The sequence below is a fragment of the Oratosquilla oratoria genome, chromosome 4 (assembly GCF_046742065.1).
Source record: "Oratosquilla oratoria isolate Oo_2021 chromosome 4, ASM4674206v1, whole genome shotgun sequence".
NCBI classification, from domain to species: Eukaryota; Metazoa; Arthropoda; class Malacostraca; order Stomatopoda; family Squillidae; genus Oratosquilla; species Oratosquilla oratoria.
Genome location: NC_134780.1, coordinates 3,589,354 through 3,610,893, shown reverse-complemented (window position 1 = coordinate 3,610,893; position 21,540 = coordinate 3,589,354).

Below are 21,540 nucleotides of genomic sequence, written 5' to 3'. Positions count from 1 at the left end.
GAAACAGGAGAAGAGAAATTGTAGAAGAAAGAGAAAGGGAGAGAGGAAAGAAGGAAAAGGGAAGGAATGGGAGTGGAAGAAGGGAGTGAGGGAGTAAGGGGGAGAGTGAATGTAGGAGAGAGAGAAAGAGTAAGGAAAAGATCTTTATCGTTCCGTCACCTACTCCGTCCATTGTCACGGTGACCACCGTTACGCAACAGAAAACGGAGAGCTTGTATTCATACGACGCGACGCAGTCGTGGTGACTAAAAACGGCTTTGTTACTGTGTGACTCCAATTTCTTCTCGATTCTCTTCATTCCAAGGGTGATCCTGGATATGAATAAACAAATAATTAAACAAGTAAATAAAGGTGTAAACGTGTGTTTATTTTGATGTCCATTTTCCACTTGAAATGCTGCCTCTTTTAGTTAATCTAGTAAGAGCGAATTCCAAACAAGTTAAGTCGGCCAGACTATAATTACATTCGCATTACCGAAAAAGCCTTGTTCCACAAGGCTTCCTCTCGGAATCTCCTCTTGAAAAGGTCCACGCAACCCAATACATCATCAGCCGTCACTGCGGTCAAGCGCCCAGACAAAGCAGAGCCGCACTCACCCTTCTGCAGCCCCTGGGAGGGAAGTCATCTCCGACAAGTCCCCAGGAAGACACCCGTCTAGTAAGTGGATAATTACATGTTCACCACACATACACCCACTCCAAACGGTGAAGACACTGAAGGAAATGGCTGAACGAGATTTATGGATTACAAATTCTTTAGGACTGATTCATCCCTCTCGGTCGGCGGGAGAGTTTCTACAAGTCATGACCCAAGGGAGGGGGGAGTCAAAGATGAAGGGGAGTAAAAAAAAACATAATAATAATAATAATAATGATAATAATGATAACAATGATAACAATGATAATAATGATAATAATAATATAATAGAAATAGAAATAAAAAAATCGACCAAAAACAAGGCTAAGACCAAGACCAAGTCTGAGTCTGAGTCTGAGTCTGAGTCTGAGTCTGAGACTGAGTCTGAGACAGTCTGAGACTGAAATTAAAACTAAGATTGAGAAAGAGACTAATACTGGGGCGAGAGGCTGAGACCGAGACTGGAACTGATATTGAAACTATGACTCAGACTCAGAGTGAAGCTGAGAATGAGGTCGAGAGCCGAGTCAGAAACCGAGTCAGGGGCCGAAACCGAACCCGGGACTAATTTGTAGGAACTTATCAGTAACTCGCTTGTAGTTTGTTGCCAATAATACACCACCGCTTTGATCTTTAGGGACAAAATCTCGTCGGGGAAGAAGGAAGGGTGCTCTAGGTGGTAGATAAACGAGACAGGGTAGGAGAAAGAAGGGATGTTATAAGCTAAAATCGATCAGCATTTTTTCTAATCGAAAACTAGTCTCCAGTGATAAAATAATGTCGGGGGGTTTTGAAAGGAAAATCGATGTGATGGGTAGAAGGGGATCCTGGAAGGTAATCATGGCCGACTCAGTTTATTTCTGTGATGACAATCATGAACCAAAACCGATCGAAGTAAAAACCTGTGACACGAAATATTGTGTTCCCGTTTCTGTTCCAAGCTCTTCCCTCTCCTGAAGATATGAACTCCGATCCAAAGCTCACTCGTCACCTTTTTTAGGTGCAGAAGGGGTCTCCCCCCCCACCTGATTAAAATCTCCTGGAGGCAGATAGAAAGTTAGTAGAGATACAAGAATCGAGGAGGTATTTATCGATGAGAAAGGTCATTCCCTCCTGTGTGAATATAATCGCATGGCGGCAGCTAGGATGAAGTGATAAAGTGTGAAACGCAGTGAGAGAGTTTGTAGAGATTAGCTCGAGATGTTTCCTTCTAGTGATGACGTCATTGCGAATGGGTCGCTAAAGTACGGAAATTTTGCAACGAAATGATAATCACCTACGGTTTTCGGTTGGTAAACATAAACTTTATAGTTGAATGTAGATCATACATTATTGTTATACAGTGTTTAATTCACAAGGTAGTTTCTTTTATTTGGAAATAAGCATCACTCAGGAACAAATATCGTATTTTCAATTACAAAATTCTCAAGTGGTGAAAAGATAAGCGCGGTTATGAGACATTATTTAAGTTGTATCCTGGCACCTGACGCTGGTGGGTAAGCTTGAGTGTCTCAATAACTACAACAACCATGTCAATTAAGAGATGAAAATCTCTCCAGAGCGATCCATAAAGAAATAGGTCATGTTCGGAAGAGGAGACGAAGATCATTTCACACGCACAAAATCACAGGACCCACTGAACTTACACGCGCCTGGTTTTGAACAGAGAAATTCTTCGTACATACACGGGGTCTATACCGTTATATAGACCCGTGTAGACCACTAGAAACTCTGTAAATATATAGAATTTTACCGAATATATCGAATAAAGTAGCACCAAAAATGTATCTCGCCATAACTTGTTTGTTGAGAAAGTGGAAGTGTACTACCATAAACTGTCAGTTAACGATGAACAGTACACTCGATGTTGCTAAGAGCGTTTCTGATGAAATATCATCATTTAAAGGTCCAACCACAGTACCTCGTGTACTTCCTGGTAGTGTCCCATCTAATATGAGCAAACAATGTCTAAGCAGAACCACGTCTGGAACATTAGACAGCCTGGAAAAATGAGTATCTACACGTACAAAGTAAGAATTCTTTCAGAATGAAACTCGTAAGTTTAATAGAAGAGCAAGGGTGTCGTCTACTATAAAAGTACAGGGAAGAAAAGGCCAGATGGAGTAGGATTCTTGATTACTGGAAAGATTTTTGATAACATAAATTCAAAGTGATTTAAACAAATTAAGGCAATGATCTCAAAAGTGGCTGATGAAATTTCATTTAATTGTAAAGTTATGCATATAGGTAAAAATAATACTAAGTATTACTGTAAGTTATTTGGAAAAAAATTAACCAAATTAGAGAATAAAATGAATCCTGGTAGGATTATCAGTAACAAATTTGAAATATTCCTGATTCACAGAAAACAAATAGGATATTTAGTTAGATAGCAATATCTTTTAACGCAGCTATCCTAAACCAATTACATAGATCACTGGTCTATTCAAAGTTGAAATAAACTGTTTCTGTAACGTTCACAAGATTTCATCAAGGATATTGATAGTTTGAAAAAATTGCAGCGAGTCACAAAATTCTTACTAGATACACCAAATTATATCAAGTAAATAATGCGAAAAATGCGTAGAATATTTTAATATGCTCTATAAGAAAATAATAAAAGATAACGGAGACTGAGAAGCGGGACTTAATACAAGCATTCACAATTTTAAGTGGAACTGACAACATAAAAAAAGATAATAATTTTTACACCTAATATCATCAAGAGGAGTAATAACGTCCTCAAACTGTTAGGACATAGATCTAGCTTGGAAACTGGTCGAAACTGTTTTGCCAACCACGACGTCAATGACTCGACGTCAGCGAATAAGATTCAACCAGAAGCAATTAAATGTAATGCAGTTTGAAATTCTAGAATTCACTTAAACACCTGATTTTCTTTCATCAGACTTCGCTATGAACAAAAAGGTCTTCAGTCGGCATACTTTAGTGTTAGATTTAATAGGGAAGGGAAATAATGAAATGTTCTAATCACTTGAGATTTACAAAATATATTATTCTCCTATTAAGGAACTACGAGATACTTGCAAGGTATTCTAAGAGATCTCAACGAGGAATATTTCAAAGTAGGTTTAAAGACGAATGAAAGAAAAAGCAATGTATTTTATTTGTTATTTACATTATTAGTTTTTATTTATTCATTTATTATTATTATGATTTTTTTTTCGCATCCGACTTAGAAATGGACAAAAAGGTCTCCTGTCGGTATGCTCCGCCTTTGTAATCCTTTGTAATAAAGCTAATATAACAGAAGGCATGAATCTTGAAGAAGTTGAAGACTATAATTTTAGACCTGTGTAAAGACGAGCCAAAGACCATGAAAATTGAATAGTAGAAGAAATATATACACATATCTCAACTGGTTAGAAAATTTTTGGTAAATGAAGAACCATCATGAGGGATTAAACCTGTGCGTTTAAATACAAATTTTACAATCAATGTATCGTTCTAGTTATGATCTGTGGGTATGAAACTTAGAAACTGACGAAAACGATGCAGACGAAAATTATATGCAAGGGGCGATGGAGAGATCAACGCTGCGAATTACCCTTTAAGACATAAAGAGGGGAAACTGGGTAAGAGAGTAGACTGAAGCGAAAGATAGAGAGGAAATAATAAATGAGCGGGAGTTGAATATGACATGGAAGGTAACCAAGAAGGAGGAGGGTAGATGAAACAAGTGAGTTGCTGACTGGACGCCACAGGATGACAAAAGTGAAAGAACGAGATCGGAGAGAGACGAGAGAAAGTTTGCAATAGTGACGTGTCAGACATTAGCGTACTCGTGTAAATTGTGGAAGATGCTGGGAGAGGCTATTGTTCAGCACTGTACTTTGAATATCTGATTGCTTGACTGAATGATCCTGCGTTATGTTGATCCAATTTATTCAATTATAGTTGTTTATTTGCTTCTCTGTTTGTGTTTACTTGTTTTTTTCTATTTATGTGTTAATCTATTTTCTATCCTCGTTTTATTTCATTTATTTCTATTTTATCTATTTATCTCTTAACCTGTTATTGAGCAGTTCTTAAGCGTTTTTTAGACATAAGTGTACATATCATTTTTCCTATTCGTATCCACAAGGTCGAAAAAAAAAGTTGTGTTAATCTATTTTCTATCCTCGTTTTATTTAATTTACTTCTATTTTACCTTTTTATCTCTTAACATGTTATTGAGCAGTTCTTAAGCGTTTTTTAGACATAAGTGTACATATCATTTTTCCTATTCGTATCCACAAGGTCGAAAAAAAAGTTGGTGATCAGCAAAGTTTCATAACTGAACTTTATCGACACGGAGCTGATTCATCTTCTTCATAGGCTCGGAGATACCTGGTGACGTAAGAAAGATGGGAGTTGATTTATGGAGTTAAGCGTTGGGAGTCGTGGGTTCTACAGATCACTTAAGAAATTCAGGATGTGGAGGATGCTGTTGGCGTGTAAGGAGGGGATGGAGGTGAAGGTGGTGGGAGGGAGAAGATTAGGAGGTAGGGAGAGAGGGATGGAGGACGGAGGAGGAGGCAATGGCGGTACCTCGCTAAAACAAAACTTCGACTGAGGTTGCTTGATCCACCCGGCAAGGAATATCTTGCATTGTGTGCTCTGTGACCCTTCCACTCTAAATCAGGCGCAATTTGTTGAACATAATTCACTTTATTTTATGGTAATGTCTACAGCTAAGAGTTATGTGCACAAAAACGGCCGTGATTTCCATCTGAATGGATTGAGAAATTGTTCGGAGACGCGTCTTTGTGTGAACGCGTGTCTTAGCAGCTGATGCCATATTCCGGTCACTGGGTTTTAATCTCGACTTCCCTCGTAGCCGTTCACAGCAACGGGCCTCCCCGGTTGCCAAACTTATGCAGACATCGCCATCGATAAAAGGAATTTATTTTTATTGTTATAGTATGTTTTCACAAGGCAAGAGGTCAATAAAAATAAAAAAAATAAAAGGAGGCGAGGTGGCATCATGGACTGGGTGATGGATGCCAGCCCCGCGCGGGAACCTGCCCGGCTCGGACAAGAAAAGGGGACATTGTCTGTGAGCGGGAAACGTCCCGCCATGTTTGCACACCTCGCGTAAACAACAACAACAATATCAACAAAATAAATACTACTACACACATTTATTTGGCCAAAGGCTAATTAGCGGAGGAAGCCCCTCAGAACAAGTTTTGTAACGATGAAAATAAGGAGAATCCCAACCCCACACTTCCTTCAATATGTCACAGGTACATATTCAAATGCAATCCAGTACAGCACTTCGGACCTAAACCAGTCTAGTTTAAATGGTTCCTCTTTCCTACAACTTAAAAACAAGAGAAAAACGTATAAATGTTTATTGTGAGTTACTGTTTTCTCTCCTTTTCTTCATAATTATACTTCATTTGTATGTATGAACCCCTGACTTTTATCTTCAACTAATATATATATATACATACATATATACACACACATATGTATACATATATATATATATATATATATATATATATATATATATATATATATGTATATATATATGTATATACATATACTAATTCATTTAACCACTTTTTCCACCTCCTTGTTCAAGGTCAGCCACAAGCTTACTTGTGCGGATGATGCATATCTCAGAATCATGCTCGTACATTGACCTTTTCGCGTTTTCACATGAAGTAGAAAACAATATTCAGCTCAGGGAACCCCGACGTTCTTTGAGGACTGGGCGCGCTCTGCAATTTATAGTAAACAAGAACAAGACGACGGTGTGGTGAGCTTTTACACACACACACACACACACACACACACACACACACACACACACACACACACACACACACACACACACACACACACACGCACACACGGTTGGTAAAGTCCCTGACTGTCAGTATGGCGGTACCGGCGGTACCTGGTTCGAATCCTGCCCAGGGCTGAAATTATGTCAGTGTCGCTATGCTTTGAATCGTTACTCCAACTCTCGTGGGCAGGGAGTGGGGGGAGGGTGCGTGTAAGGTCATAGTATTACCCATAGATCGGTCATACGAGCTCTGGGCTCTCTTCCGGGAGGGAAATAGCTGTCGATCACGAGTCCAACACGTGATCCAAAGACCAAGGTGAAACACACATACACACACACACACACACACACACACACACACACACACACACACACACACACACACACACACACACACATACACACACACACACATACACACACATACACACACACATACACACACACATACACACACACACACACACACACACAAACACACACACACACACACACACACACACACACACACACGCACACAAACAAACGCACAATCAAGGAAAAACAGGCACAAATACACACATATTGATCAGATGAATGATGTGACTATGAAAGGTCAGTTCCAGAGAAATGGCTCATTTCCAGTGAAAATAAAGTTTAATTTTCTGTTAAATATAACAATGAAGAACGCAATGACTCAGTGGGTAAAGCAGGCGACTCGGATCAGAAGAGATACCATTCTTACTTTCCAAAGATCCGGACATCACCTTCTCTTTGATAGACCTTCGACTTACAGCAAAATGAATTGACAAGTCTTGGAAGTCAGAAGGAAAAGATAAGTTTAAATCATTAGATTTAGGAAAGACAGAACAAAGGACAAAGGACAAATGTACAAAGGCACATGAACCTACAAAAGAAACCAAGTTCAAAAATGCAATAAGGACAGATTTTTTTTTTTTTTTTTTCATTCAGAGCGTGAAAATTTTTGTTTTGAAAGAGACAGGAGGGTGATTTAGCACCGGAAGCATTCGAAGAATACCAAAATTAGTCTTTGTTAATTTAGTTGCTATACTAACGGCCATGTTGGAAATAGATTATCAATTTATGGTAAGCGAGGCTGATATTTTGTAGTTAGTGGAGACTTACAACTGGGGAATAACAGATATATCATCTGGAGGAGACAAAGAAGACAAAATGGGTGGTGGAGTGATGATTTTTATGAGAAATGATATAATGATGAAAGAAGCAACTGTAACTGAGGGAAGAGTTGAAGCAAACAATCTGAAAATTTGAACCAATGAATCAAATACAAGAAACTTTATTGTTGCATCCACTCCGCCCAAGACAAGAGCTTGGAATGAAAATATAAGTTTCATTGGACAGAAATCTATAAATGATCAAACAAGTCTTTGTGGGGGGGGGGGAGGTGCAGATCGCCGCAAGAATCCCCGTCTCGTCCCAAATCTGCTGAATGAGATGGGATGACACAACCTCGAACAAAGACTTCTGAAGTCCGACACCGCAACTTGAGGAAGTTCAGACGAGGCTCCGTTACTGTGTGATGCTGCGCATGACGTCTTGCGAGGAATCTGTACATAACGAAAAAGAGAGCAAGAATGCTGCTTTCAGAACTTACTGGAGACGATTCATACAAGACCCTTTAGATAGGGTGCTTCACCCCCCCCGCCCTCCTTCAGAGCCTCTCCTCATATCCCCCCCCCCCCCCGTGATTGGTATGTGGCACAAGAACAGAACATACGGAAATTGCCCGAAGAAAGACGTGTATCGATTTATGGTAGTAAGAAAGTCTGACTGCGTTCTTACTAGCTTACGGAAGAGCAAAAGGATGGGATGGGGACGAATGTACCTTAGGGGAAGTTAGTACAATACGAGTAGTTACCACTTATATGCAATAAGTAGACAAACACACAAATAAATAGATAACAGTAGATTTACATCAGTTGTAGATACAAATACATTGCAATGGATCTACAGACCTTTTATGCGAAAAGTGCTGCTGTAGTTCGACATCAAAATACAGAAAATATGATGATCGAGAAAATGGTACAGCATGGCGATACATCCTCACTCAACCTGTTTATAGCATAGTACATTGAGGAGATTTTCGGCAAGTTGATTTCGGGAGGATAAGGGGAATATTTGAATCATCTTAGATGTGCGGACGGCATTATTCTAATTTCAGAAGCAGCGGAAGTCTTGCAAGATATTGTGCGTAATTTGAACAAAGAAAGCCTTAGAGTAGGTTTGAAAATGAATTTGATAAAAAACAAAGGAATGTCCAGCTCAAAAGCTCAAAATAGAAATATCATGATCGACGACGAAAATCTTGAGGTTGAAGAGCAAAATTACTTAAGCCAGATAGTGAGACTGACTAGACATTATAAGAACGAAATAGAAAAGCGAATCACATTTAGTTGTATTTTTTTGTTTTACTTATTTATTTATTTATTATTTGTTTTATTTTATTTTCTTATTCTATTTTTCATTTATTTTTCATTTTCTATTTATTTATTTATTTATTTATCTTTATTTTTATTTATTTATTTATCTATTTTTTAGAAAAAAGCATTAAGTCGGGGAAGATGCTAGGATAGAGCAGCACGATCTTAATAAATTGTTTACAAGGTCAGAGAAATGGCGAGTGAACTTCAACGTCTCGGAAGTGCAGTATGCTAAACGTAGAACTACACAACCCAGCTAACAGGTATACTTTACAAAACGTCATACTAAAGAAAACAGAATGTGAAAATGACTAAGGAGTGCTAGTGAGTCCTGACCTGTAATCCAGGGAACAGGACATGAGTGCCAGGGGTAGGATTTAGCGCTAGAACGGTTATAAACAAAAGTGAAAAGGTAATCATTAAAATCTTTCTGGCGATAATTAGACCCATCCTTGACTGTGCGGTACAGTTTTGGTCTCTGTCTTATAGAATCGATATTAATTCACTAGAATCAGTACAATGATACAATGGCTTAGAAATTATCCATAAGAAGATAGGATTAGGCATCTTAACTTAGACTTTCTGGAAAGGGGTAGAGCGCCGGGTGATCAAAAAGAGGTATTCGAATGGGTCAAGGGCTTTAACAAGGGTGATTCAGGCAAAGTCATCATATTAAGACAGAAGGGCATTCTTCTTAGTAATGGATCTAAATTGGACAAATTTAGATTTGAGAAGGAAATAGGCAATAATTGCTTTGCCAATAGATTGAATAACGAATGGAATAGATTAAAATACCATTTAGTGGGCGCTGAAATTATTGGTTGTTTTCGGAGAAAGTTCGATAACTTTAAATATAGGAATGATAGGTAGTCTTATGATCTATTTCAGTCTCCTCTATTCTTATGTTCTTATGGTTTGTTTGTTTTTTTAATGTAGGAGGAAGGACTAAAATCCAAAACTTCCTAGCCGCTTCTGCCCCATGTTTGCGGTGGTTATGACCAGCGGTGGTTATGACCAGCGGTGGATATGATCAGCAAAGGAGTCTTCTGAATGTCTGTGAGAATAAACATAAAACATGAAAAGTATTTGAAAAACGTGATGTATTTTGAGACCATTAAGAAAAGTAGTTCTCCATACTGATGCACTAATTCACAAAGAAGGCGTAGAAAACGAAACGGTAGAATCAGACAATATCAACATAGTTTATAGATGTTTCACGAATTGAATTACAGACGAGATCTCACGAATATAGTTTTTTTCCTGTATTATTGTGTCACGTAAATGCAGTTAATGAAATACAGATATACGGTATACACATGCAAACACACAAGCACACACACACACACACACACACACACACACACACACACACACACACACACACACACGCAAACACACACACACGCAAACACACACACACACACACACACACACACACACACACACACACACACACACACACACACACACGCATACATACATACATACATACATACATACATACAGTACATGAACACATTCTCCCACACACTCTTACACATGTGAAAACTGGAAACTTCATCTGGAATCACAGGCAGGTTTGGAAGCTTTTCGTTGTATTCTTACTTTTGACATATAATATGAATTTTCTTCTTGTTCTTGTTTAATGAAGACATTATAGTGACAGAAATGTTATAACTCCACAGTCATACTTTAACTGCTCAGCATTACACACAGCAAGATAATTAAAACTATGACTCACTAAGACCAGCTCCGATAGAAGAGTATTAGTTTCCGTGTTACCCACTGGTGTTTAGGATTGGCCACCATCCGTCCAGAGCTGAGGGGGGCCCGGTCCTGGGCTCGGAGCCTAACGGAGCGAGGAGGGGTTTGAAGATTGTCATTCCAGTGTGTAGAGTTAACTCTTGTCCGTAGATCGCGGCATTTTATATTCCTTTTGCTTTTAGGTGGTACATCCAGCGGTGCTTCATTCCCTCGGTAGCAATGGCTTCGTAGTCTCTCTTGATTGATTCTTCCCCTTTTACAAATTTACCTTCTTCTTCTTCATCTTCATCTTCATCTTCATCTTCATCTTCATCTTCTTCTTCAGATTCTTCTTCTTCTTCTTCTTCTTCTTCTTCTTCTTCTTGTCCTCGTCTTCCTTGTCGTCCTCCTTGTCCTCGTCCTCCTCCTTGTCGTCCTCCTTGTCCTCGTCCTCGTCCTCCTCCTTGTCCTCCTCATTGTCCTCCTTGTCCTCCTTGTCCCCCTTGTCCTCGTCCTCCTTGTCGTCCTCCTTGTCGTCCTCCTTGTCCTCCTTGTCCTTGTCCTCTTTGTCCTCCTGCTCCTTCTCTTCCTCGTCCTCCTTGTCCTCCTAGTCCTCCTCCTTGTCCTCCTTGTCCTCCTCCTTGTCCTTGTCCTCCTTGTCCTTGTCCTCCTTGTCCTTATCCTCCTTGTCCTTGTCCTCCTTGTCCTTGTCCTTGTCCTTGTCCTCCTCCTTCTCCTCCTTGTCCTCCTCCTCCTCCTTCTCCTTGTCCTTGTCCTCCTCCTCCTTGTCCTTGTTTTTATTGTTCTTGTCCTTCTTGTCCCGCTTGTCCTTATCCTTGTCCTTCTTGTCATTGTCCTTTCTGTCCTTGTCTTTCTTGTCCATCTTGTCCTTATCCTTATCCTACTTGTCCTTGTCCTTCTTGTCATTGTCCTTCTTGTCCTTGTCCTTGTCCTTGTCCTCCTCCTTCTCCTCCTTGTCCTCCTCCTAGTCCTCCTCTTCCTCCTTGTCCTTCTCCTCCACCTCCTCCTACGCCTCCTCTTCGTCCTTGTCCTTCTCCTCCTCCTCCTTGTCCTTCTCCTCCTCCTCCTTGTCCTTCTCCTCCTCCTTGTCCTTCTCCTCCTCCTCCTTGTCCTTCTCCTCCTCCTCCTTGTCCTTCTCCTCCTCCTCCTCCTCGTCCTCTTCTTCTCCTCCTTCTCGTTCTCCTCCTCCTCCTTGTCCTTTTCTTCCTCCTCCTTGTCCTTCTCTTCCTCCTTCTTCTTCTTCTTGCTACTCCAAGATTATATTTGATCATTTTCTACCGTAGTCCATCGGTAGAATAACTGGATTTTTTTTCTCTATTCTGGATAACGCCGGTAGCTCTTCGGCTCTCCGTCGATCTATTCCACTCATCTCTTTGGCACTTCCTTGCTGGCGAGATGGCTGTACTCTATCTTCGCTTAATCTGTTCATCACTGGGTGCCATTTTCTTACTTCTTCCTCCTCTTGCGGCCGGAAACTTCCTCAACTCTGGGCCCACGCTCAGCATCCAAGGATCAAACTAACAAACCCAGGAGGTTGTCTGAATGAGAGTTTCTGTTGACAACCAGAATGTACTATATAAAGGCCTCAGTCCCCTTATGAATGGGGTGGCTGGATCAAAGCAGACTTCGAGGAAGAACAATACAGGAAAAGAGAACCCACAGCCTCCGTGTTTCAACCCGAGACGCAGGGGAACATGGTGGCGAAAGTCTTGTCCCCCCACCCCCTTCCACAGAGTGCGCTACCCAAAATGTAATAATTATGTTCGCAGCTGGAGCCTAAAAGGCGAACACTCAAATGTGTCCATGATGATCGAATATGCAATTGATGGCCTAATGTCCAATTGATGGCCTAATGTGCAACTGATGACCCGATAGACGCCACGACAGTCCGACCAACTTCTGCCACTGAGAGAGAGAGAGAGGGAGAGAGAGAGAGAGAGGGAGAGAGAGAGAGAGAGAAGGAGAGGGAGAGAGAGAAGGAGAGGGAGAGAGAGAAGGAGAGGGAGAGAGAGAAGGACAGGGAGAGATAGAGAGTGAGAGTGAAGTAGAGAGAGACAGAGGGGGTTTTCCTGTTCGGCCATTTAGCAGTGTCTCTTCGACAAGACTTCCTTCTCAGCTGCTGTCATTTGTGCAATGTCAGCGGCAGACGAAAAAAAAAATCCACTTTAAGGAAATCAGCTGATATCCTTTAAATTTCAGTAGTCTATCTTCAACTGAATAAAATCTGCTGGCAGCAGCTGTATATATATATATATGTATAATATATGAATATATGTATAATATATGTATATATATATATATATATACAGTTTATACACAGATATGACAGAATTGAAAAGACACCAAGAAAAATGCATTTCTGCTTTATAATGCTTAATGTTATTCAAATTTACCTTATATGTTATATTCACCTAGATTTATGCTTCAGATTACATACAAGACTATTCAAGCACACTACGAACCAAAGGAGCAGTAGACATATCTGAATTTCAGCGAGGTTGTATTGTGGATCAATATGAACGTGGACTTAGTCAATGCAAAATATCTGAAATTTTGTCAAAACCCCTTTCTACTGTTAATAGATAAAATCACACAATTCACCAGAGAGGGCAAGAAGGACACAAAACCTCATTCAGGTCGTCCCGGGCCCTCAGAAAGAACCTTGCGTCTTGTCAAAAGAAATGTCCAAGAAGATCCACGTTCCAAGGCCTCTGACATAGCAACACAAGCTGATGTCGGTCCCAGAACAGCTGTAAGGTATCTTCATAAGCTGGGTATACTATGGCAGAGCTGTAAGAAGGAAACCACTCCTTCGTCCAGCCAATGTCAAGTGCAGAAATGATTGGGCTGTTGAGATAGTGGAGATGGTGGAGATGGTTGAGATGGTGGAGAGATGGTTGAGAGGGTGAAGAGATCTTGAGATGGTGGAGAGACCTGTGGCCTTTTGGAGCACTGTCATTTTCTCTGACGAGTCACGATTCGCATTATTTTCTGACAGTGGAAGAGTGTGGGTCTGGAGACTCTGTAGTCAAGAGTTTGACCTCAAAAGACTGTAGCCAACAGTGAAACATGGGGGCATTTCAATAATGTTGTGGGGTGCAATTTGGAGTGATGGTCGATCAGAGCTTGTGGAGTGTCAAGGAAACATCAATTCAGGCAAATATGTTTCTATATTAAAGGAATGACTCATTCCAATATTCTCCAGTGGTAGAATGAGTAAAAATGTCTTCCTATTTATGGAAGATGGAGCTCCTTGTCACACTGCTCAAGCAACACAAAACTGGTTGAGCCAAAATGGGATCAGGAAAATTCCATGGCCAAGTCAGTCCCCGGATATGAACCCTATTGAACACCTCTGGGGCATATTAGACCGACAACTTCGCAAAAAGAACAGGAAGCCATCTTCAAAGCCCGAACTCTTAGAATTACTACGAGAAACATGGCAAGAAATCCCTCAAGATGATATTCGTGAACTAATCACTAGCATGCCTAGAAGGGTCCTCGCATTGAAAAAAGCAAAGGGGATGTCAACCAAGTATTAGTTATTTACATTGTGACCATTTATAAGCACTTTAATTGTATCAATTGCTTGCTTGATAAATCAAACGATTTCTCTTGGTGTCTATTCAATTCTGTCATGTTTGTGTGTATATATGTATATATATATATATATGTATATATATATATATATATATATATATATGTGTGTGTGTGTGTGTGTGTGTGTGTGTGTGTGTGTGTACACAGACAAACACACACACATGTATCGGAAGAAATCGCGAGTAGCAGTGATGCAATTTAAATAATCATACTCAGCCGTCGCAGGTCCCTCTGAGTGTGAAGTCCCCTCGCTACTATCTTGCCACATTCATGTTAAAAGATTCGAACTCATATCTAGTATACATCTAGTATCATGAGTTGAGACGACTGAAATCTATAGACGTGATGCCCGTTTTCTACGATTTCCAATGTCACGCACACACAAACACAGACACAAACACACACACACACACACACACACACACACACACACACACACACACACACACACACACACACACACACACACACTCACAAACACCATATTTCACATCCCTATGTAATAGCTGGCATTATACATTAATTGTACTCGTAGACTTTGGGTTTCAAATATAAAGGTAGTGAGCCTCTCATGGTCTTCTTATATTTACCAGACATTTTCCAACTATTTAAAATACACTTTAATATTTCATTATCATGATCTTTTGTCACTTTCATCATCTTGCTTGAATACTTATACTCTTCAACTTCTTCAAGACTCTCACCATCGATTATAATCTCTTTACTTTGAACTTTCGTGTTGAACATTACATTGACCTCACTCTTATTCGTTTTAAACCTACTTTGAGACTTTCCTTGTTCAGATCAATCAGCATATCTTGCAAGTCTTTCTGTCTTTCGGATATTAGAATGTCATCCGGAAATCTTAACTGATTAGAATATTTGTCATTGTTCTTCAAACCTTTCTTTTCCTAATTCAACCTTCTGAAAATCTCTTCCAGGATAGCTGTGAATAGTCGTTTAACAGTTATAATTCATGTGCGTCCACACTGGCTATTGGGGGACATCCTTTGCTAAAGGAGACGAAGGTTGACGCCCACAAAACTAGTCAAAGTTGATCAAATCTACCGAAAGTTGTTTGGAATAGGAAGGGTAACGGCATGGGAGCCTACCCAAAGAAAGTGTATGAACTGACGACGGCGTATGTTCCCAATAAATAATATTAAATACGATTTTTTTCTAAGAAAAAACGAACAAATTTACTCGTTCAACAAATATCATGGATCCCTTCTTCTTACTAAACTTTTTATTATATTATTGACGATATCGATTATAAGCGACCAATTTCTTTCTATCAACTTTACATACAACTGTCTCAACTCTTTTGATATGATCTCGTCTAAAAAGCAACCGAACGTAAATTTATTCATAGAAATTTATGACATATAATCAACATAAGGTGATATATAATAATACTCAAGGCAACAATAATAATAATGGGCGGCAAAGTTTGACGCACCGACGTTTAGACATACATGTACGTATAAATGATTATATTTTATATATATATATACATATATATATATATATATATATATATATATATATATATATATATACATATCTGCGAATAAATAACAAAACCACATGATTCACAAAATGTGTAATAAAACCACTTGGAAAATAGAATAAAAAAGATGACCGAACATTTTCGTCTATTTAAGACAAATGTCTTAAATAGACGAAAATGTTCGGTCACCCTCCATTTTATTTTCCAAGTGGTTTTATTACACACACACACACACACACACATACACATCCACACACACACACACACACACACACACACACACACACACACACACACACACACACACACACACACACATATATATATATATATATATATATATATATATATACATATATATGTATATATATATGTATATATACATGTATGTATATGTATATATATATGTATATATGTATGTATATATGTATATATATATATATGTATATATATATGTATATATATATGTATATATATATATGTATATATATATATGTATGTATATATATATAAATATATAAGATTGAAGGTGAAAGAAGTTGACGAGGAGAAATGAGGAGAATTTTACGCCTTAACGTTTCGACCCGCAGGGTCTTGATCACAAAGCTAACAACTCAAACGTAACCGGATATTTTATACACGGACGGGTCATCTTATGGGACGCTTCGGAGAGCTTGTTATTTTATCTGCGTATTCTTTTATTATTAATAAGCTTGTGGCTTTTGCTAAACATATAAATCCTTCTCTATGGTTAATGTTGTTATTAGTGTTGATATATGCTGCCTCAATTGTCTTCCTTAGTTTCTTGGATGATCCTTTATTTAATACGGTTGTGTTGTTCCAGTCTGGAAGGTGACCATGTTTATCTACATGTATTACTATGGAGTTAAGGCGTAAAATTCTCCCATTTCTCCTCGTCAACTTCTTTCACCTTCAATTTTATTTGTCATAAATATAGTCAATATAAATATATATATATGTATATATAAATATATGTATATATATATGATATATATATATATACATATATATATGATGTATATATATATATATATGATGTATATATATATATATAAATATATATATATATATATATATATATATATATATATATATATATATATATATATATATATATATTATATATACGCTGGACTCGACGTTCGTCAATTAATCCCGACGTTTCGTACCCTGTCCGGGATTCGTCTTCAGACGAACCCCGGACAGGGTTCGAAACGTCGGAATAAATTGACGAACGTCGAGTCTAACGTATACTTTCTTCCATAAAAAATGGTTTCTGGACTCCAGCTATTTTCGAATATATATATATATATATATATATATATATATATATATATATATATATATATATATATATATATTTGTATGTGGTGGGAGAAAAGAATACTGCCACCAAGTCTTCCCACTTCAGTCGTATGAGGGAACAAAAAACGGGACGGGGATAGGACTAGGCATCCTTCTCCCTGTAGCCCCAAAGAGGACAAATAAAGGCATAAGAGGGTCTAGCAGTTTTCCAACCAGTACCCTAAGGTTTGGGTCTTTTAATGTACATGGATGTGGTACAGATGAGAGTAAAATGAAAGAGATAGGCAGTATGTTTGTAAGAAGAAAGATGGATGTGTTGGCATTGAGTGAAACTAAGTTGAGAGGGAGGGGTGAGTGTGAGTTTGGGAGTGTAGTTGGGAGATTCTTAGGAGTGAAGGGAGGGTGAGGGAGAGAAATGGTGGCTATACTAGTATGTGAAGAGATAGGTAAGCGTGAAGTGGAATGGAAGGAGAATTCTTCAAGGTTAATGTGGATGAAGTTGAAACTGGAAAGGGAGATGTGGGTTTTTGTAAGTGCATATGGGCTTGGTAGTGAAAAGAGTGTAGAGGAAAGGAAGAATTTTTGGGTAGATTTAAATGAGTGTATAGAGGGATTAGGGAGAAATGTCAATGTAGTGGTATTGGGAGACCTTAATGCTAGGGTAGGAAATGAACCAATAGATGGAATAGTTGGAAAGTGCGGAGTTCCAGGAAAAAATCGTAGTGAAGAGTTGATGGTGAAGATGTGTCTTGAATCTTTGTGTGCATGCGTGAATTTTTCCTGCCTGTCGATAGCGTTAGTTGCTGGCAAGCAGCACTTGCGTGAGGTAGTGTGTAGTGCTCTCGGCTGTTTTTCATTGCTTCCACTGTGACGACTGGAATTTGGTTTCCGGGTTGTACCCGTACATCCAGGTCTCGTCACCAGTGATTATGGTATTCATGAAGTCGGGGTCACTATGGAGTCCAGGATGTCCTGTTAGACTTCAACACGAAGTTGCTTTTGCTCCGAAACTTCGTGTTGAAATCTCACAGGACATGCTGGACTCCACAAACAGTGACCCCGAACTTCATGAATACCATAGCCACTGGTGACGAGTCCTGGATGTACGGGTACGACCCGGAAACCAAATCCCAGTCGTCACAGTGGAAGCAATGAAAAACCGCCGAGAGCACTACACACTACCTCAAGAAAATGCTGCTTGACAGCAACTGACGCTATCGACAGGCAGGAAAAAATTACGCATATGCACGAAGGTCCAAGGTCGGCTCATGCAAGCGCGCTTGATTCAAATTCATCAGGTTTTTTATTTTTAAAAGTCGGATACTTTTCTAACAGACCTCGTATATATATGTACATATATATACATACGTATATGTATACATATATATGTATATATATATGTATATATATATATATAATGTGTGTGTGTGTGTGTGTGTGTGTGTGTGTGTGTGTGTGTGTGTGTGTGTGTGTGTGTGTGTGGGGGTGTGCATAGCATTTTTGTGATATAAGAATTAACATAATTAAAGAAACCATTTTATGTATCCATAAATATTATTTATATTTGTGAAATTAATGTTGTCACAAACCATGATAGCTTTTGTAAGAAGAAAGCATGTGAATATAAAATTATTGTATAATTTTACCACATTTTGAAATATTGGATATTTTCACTTAATTTTAGTATGGGTGGAAATTTATATATATATATGTATTTATATATATGTATGTATATATATTTATATATATGTATGTATATATATATTTATATATATGTATGTATATATATATTTATATATATGTATGTATATATATATTTATATATATGTATGTATATATATATATATATATGTATGTATATATATATTTATAAATATGTATGTATATATATATTTATATATATGTATGTATATATATGTATAATTATATATATGTATATATATATATATATATATATATATATATATATATATATATATATATATATATACATTCCCTTTGTGTACCGTATTTTGTCTTTGGATATGCCCGGGATGGGAGAGAAGAGGGAAGCTTGACCTCGTGGTGGGATGCCCGAAGTCTACTCCTAGTTCACCGTATGTTCCTGTTTGAAGTCATAATCAGACAACCTTATCATTGTAACCCCTGAAGACGAACACTGGGGCTTCGAAACGCCAGTAATAAAGTATCTGTTTCTGAGTCCGATGTATTTTACTTATAATATAATGGTCTCTGGTCTTCAGCTTGTTTTTTATTATATATATTTATATATATATATATATATATATATATATATATATATATTTATATATGTATATATATACATACATGTATACGTGCATGTATATAGTGTACACTGTAAGGTTGTCAAGGTAATTGGCGAGAAAAAAGAGGGAAGCGGAAGCACTTTTACAGTTTGCATAAATGTCTTGGTCTCACGACGTCGGTCACAAAAATTTCGGTGCTCTTTCAGGAAGCGCGCGGCCAACAAATGATTTTTTCGTTTATCGTTTCCTTGATGTTCAAATTCAACTTTTCTTGTTGGGTACTCGATATATCAAACAGTTTTGAATTCACAGTAGGCATCAAATCCTCACTAATTTTACTTATATAGTACGATCAAGACTTCTGATTTCGACTGTACAAACCAGGAACCCTTTGGCAGTGAAGAGATTATGTCCACTTCGATTTCCCCCTCCCTACTAGATGGCGCTACTTATTTTATCCTGGTTACCGTCAGGCTATTTAATTCATCTGCATGTCATTTCATCAGTAGCAATGGGATTTCGTATCTATTCCTTACTTCTGCCACATGATTTCTTTCAACTCTGTGTGTGTCCTCTGTCAGGTTGAATACATCTTACAGGAATTTCTCGATCCCGAGCGACCCAACTCCAGAGAACTTACTCAAAAGGAGACCCTATCGAGCGCACAATCACCGCATCCCGCATGGCCTGTGACGTCACGTGGCGCCCCAGGGGGGGAGGAGGGAGGGACAGGAACTGCAGTAGCCCATTTTCTTTTTTTCTTTCATACGAAATCCTCGACCTAATGACTTCATACCACTTGGGCGAGCACGGTTCGAGACCCCAACCAGGACGAACCCATCCCCTTCTGCCCTTGTGCCTGGGTGGCCACTTCGAGGAGGGTTTGAACCTCCTGGATGTTGAAATGGTTTCCGTCAGGTCAGTAAAATTATGCGGTGGTAAACAGAAGAAGTATGTTGGACAATACCACCTTCGGATCGGTTACAGAAACACATAGAGGCGGCACCTAAAGACGGGCAGCCCATGTGTACCCTTCCCAGAAGCAGCTATGACATCTTGTCGTAACGACGATCTCTAAAAGTACCTACTTGAGCCTAAAATGATGTTCAGTACCCCCACCCTTTCTTCCTCTTCTTCCTCGAAGAAGACACTTCGCCGGGGGAGGAGGAGGAGGAGGAGGAGGAGGAGGAGGGGAAGGGGAGGTAATATACCTCACCGCGAAGGTGGCAATTGCGCTTGTTCTCTCACCCTTGTATTACTGCAACTAAACCCGAATGCGTTCATAACTCTCGTGCCCACCTCATTATCCTTACACTCCAGGTCCCCTCCCCCCCCCCTTAGTCCTCTGCGGGGCCCGGGGACTCTTATCAGCGCAGACAAACTGCCTGATGAGAGGACGGTCAATGGGGTAATGAAGGGCCCGCACATGTCTACGAATGGTAATTACTTCGAGGGTCGTCCCGAACGGCCTACGAAAAGTAGTCATTTCAGTCCACACAGTAGCGCTCAATGGATGAGTGACGAGACCACAGCTACTGGGCAAGCGGGATGCCCGTACGGTCAGCGGGCTACTGGTCCGGACAGGAAGGGCCGCCACGGGACGTTGAGGTCCCGGATGAGCACAGGAGGCTCACCAGAATAAGTGATGTAAAGCCGGACACTTTATCAACGGGATTTAAGTCATTTGTTATTCGGAAGTTCGTTTCAATGAAAATTCTAAAACCTCCTCCTTCTTCTTCTTCTTCTTCTTCTTCTTCTTCTTCTTCTTCTTCTTCTTCTTCTTCTTCTTCTTCTTCTTCTTCTTCTTCTTCTTCTTCTTCTTCTTCTTCTTCTTCTCCTTCTCCTTCTCCTTCTCCTTCTCCTTCTCCTTCTCCTTCTCCTTCTTCTTCTTCTCCTTCTCCTCCTCCTCCTCCCCTTCTCCTCCTCCTTCTCCTTCTCCTCCTTTTTATTTTTATTTTTCTTTTTCTTTTTCTTCTCCTCCTTCTTTTTCTTTTTTCTTTTTTCTTTTTTCTTTTTCTTTTTCTCCTTCTTTTTCTTCTCCTTCTTTTTCTTTTTCTTTTTCTTCTCCTTCTTTTTCTTCTCCTTCTTTTTCATCTCCTTCTTTTTCTTCTCCTTCTTTTTCTTCTTCTTCTTTTTCTTCTCCTTCTTCTTTTTCTTCTCCTTCTTTTTCTTCTCCTTCTTTTTCTTCTTCTTTTT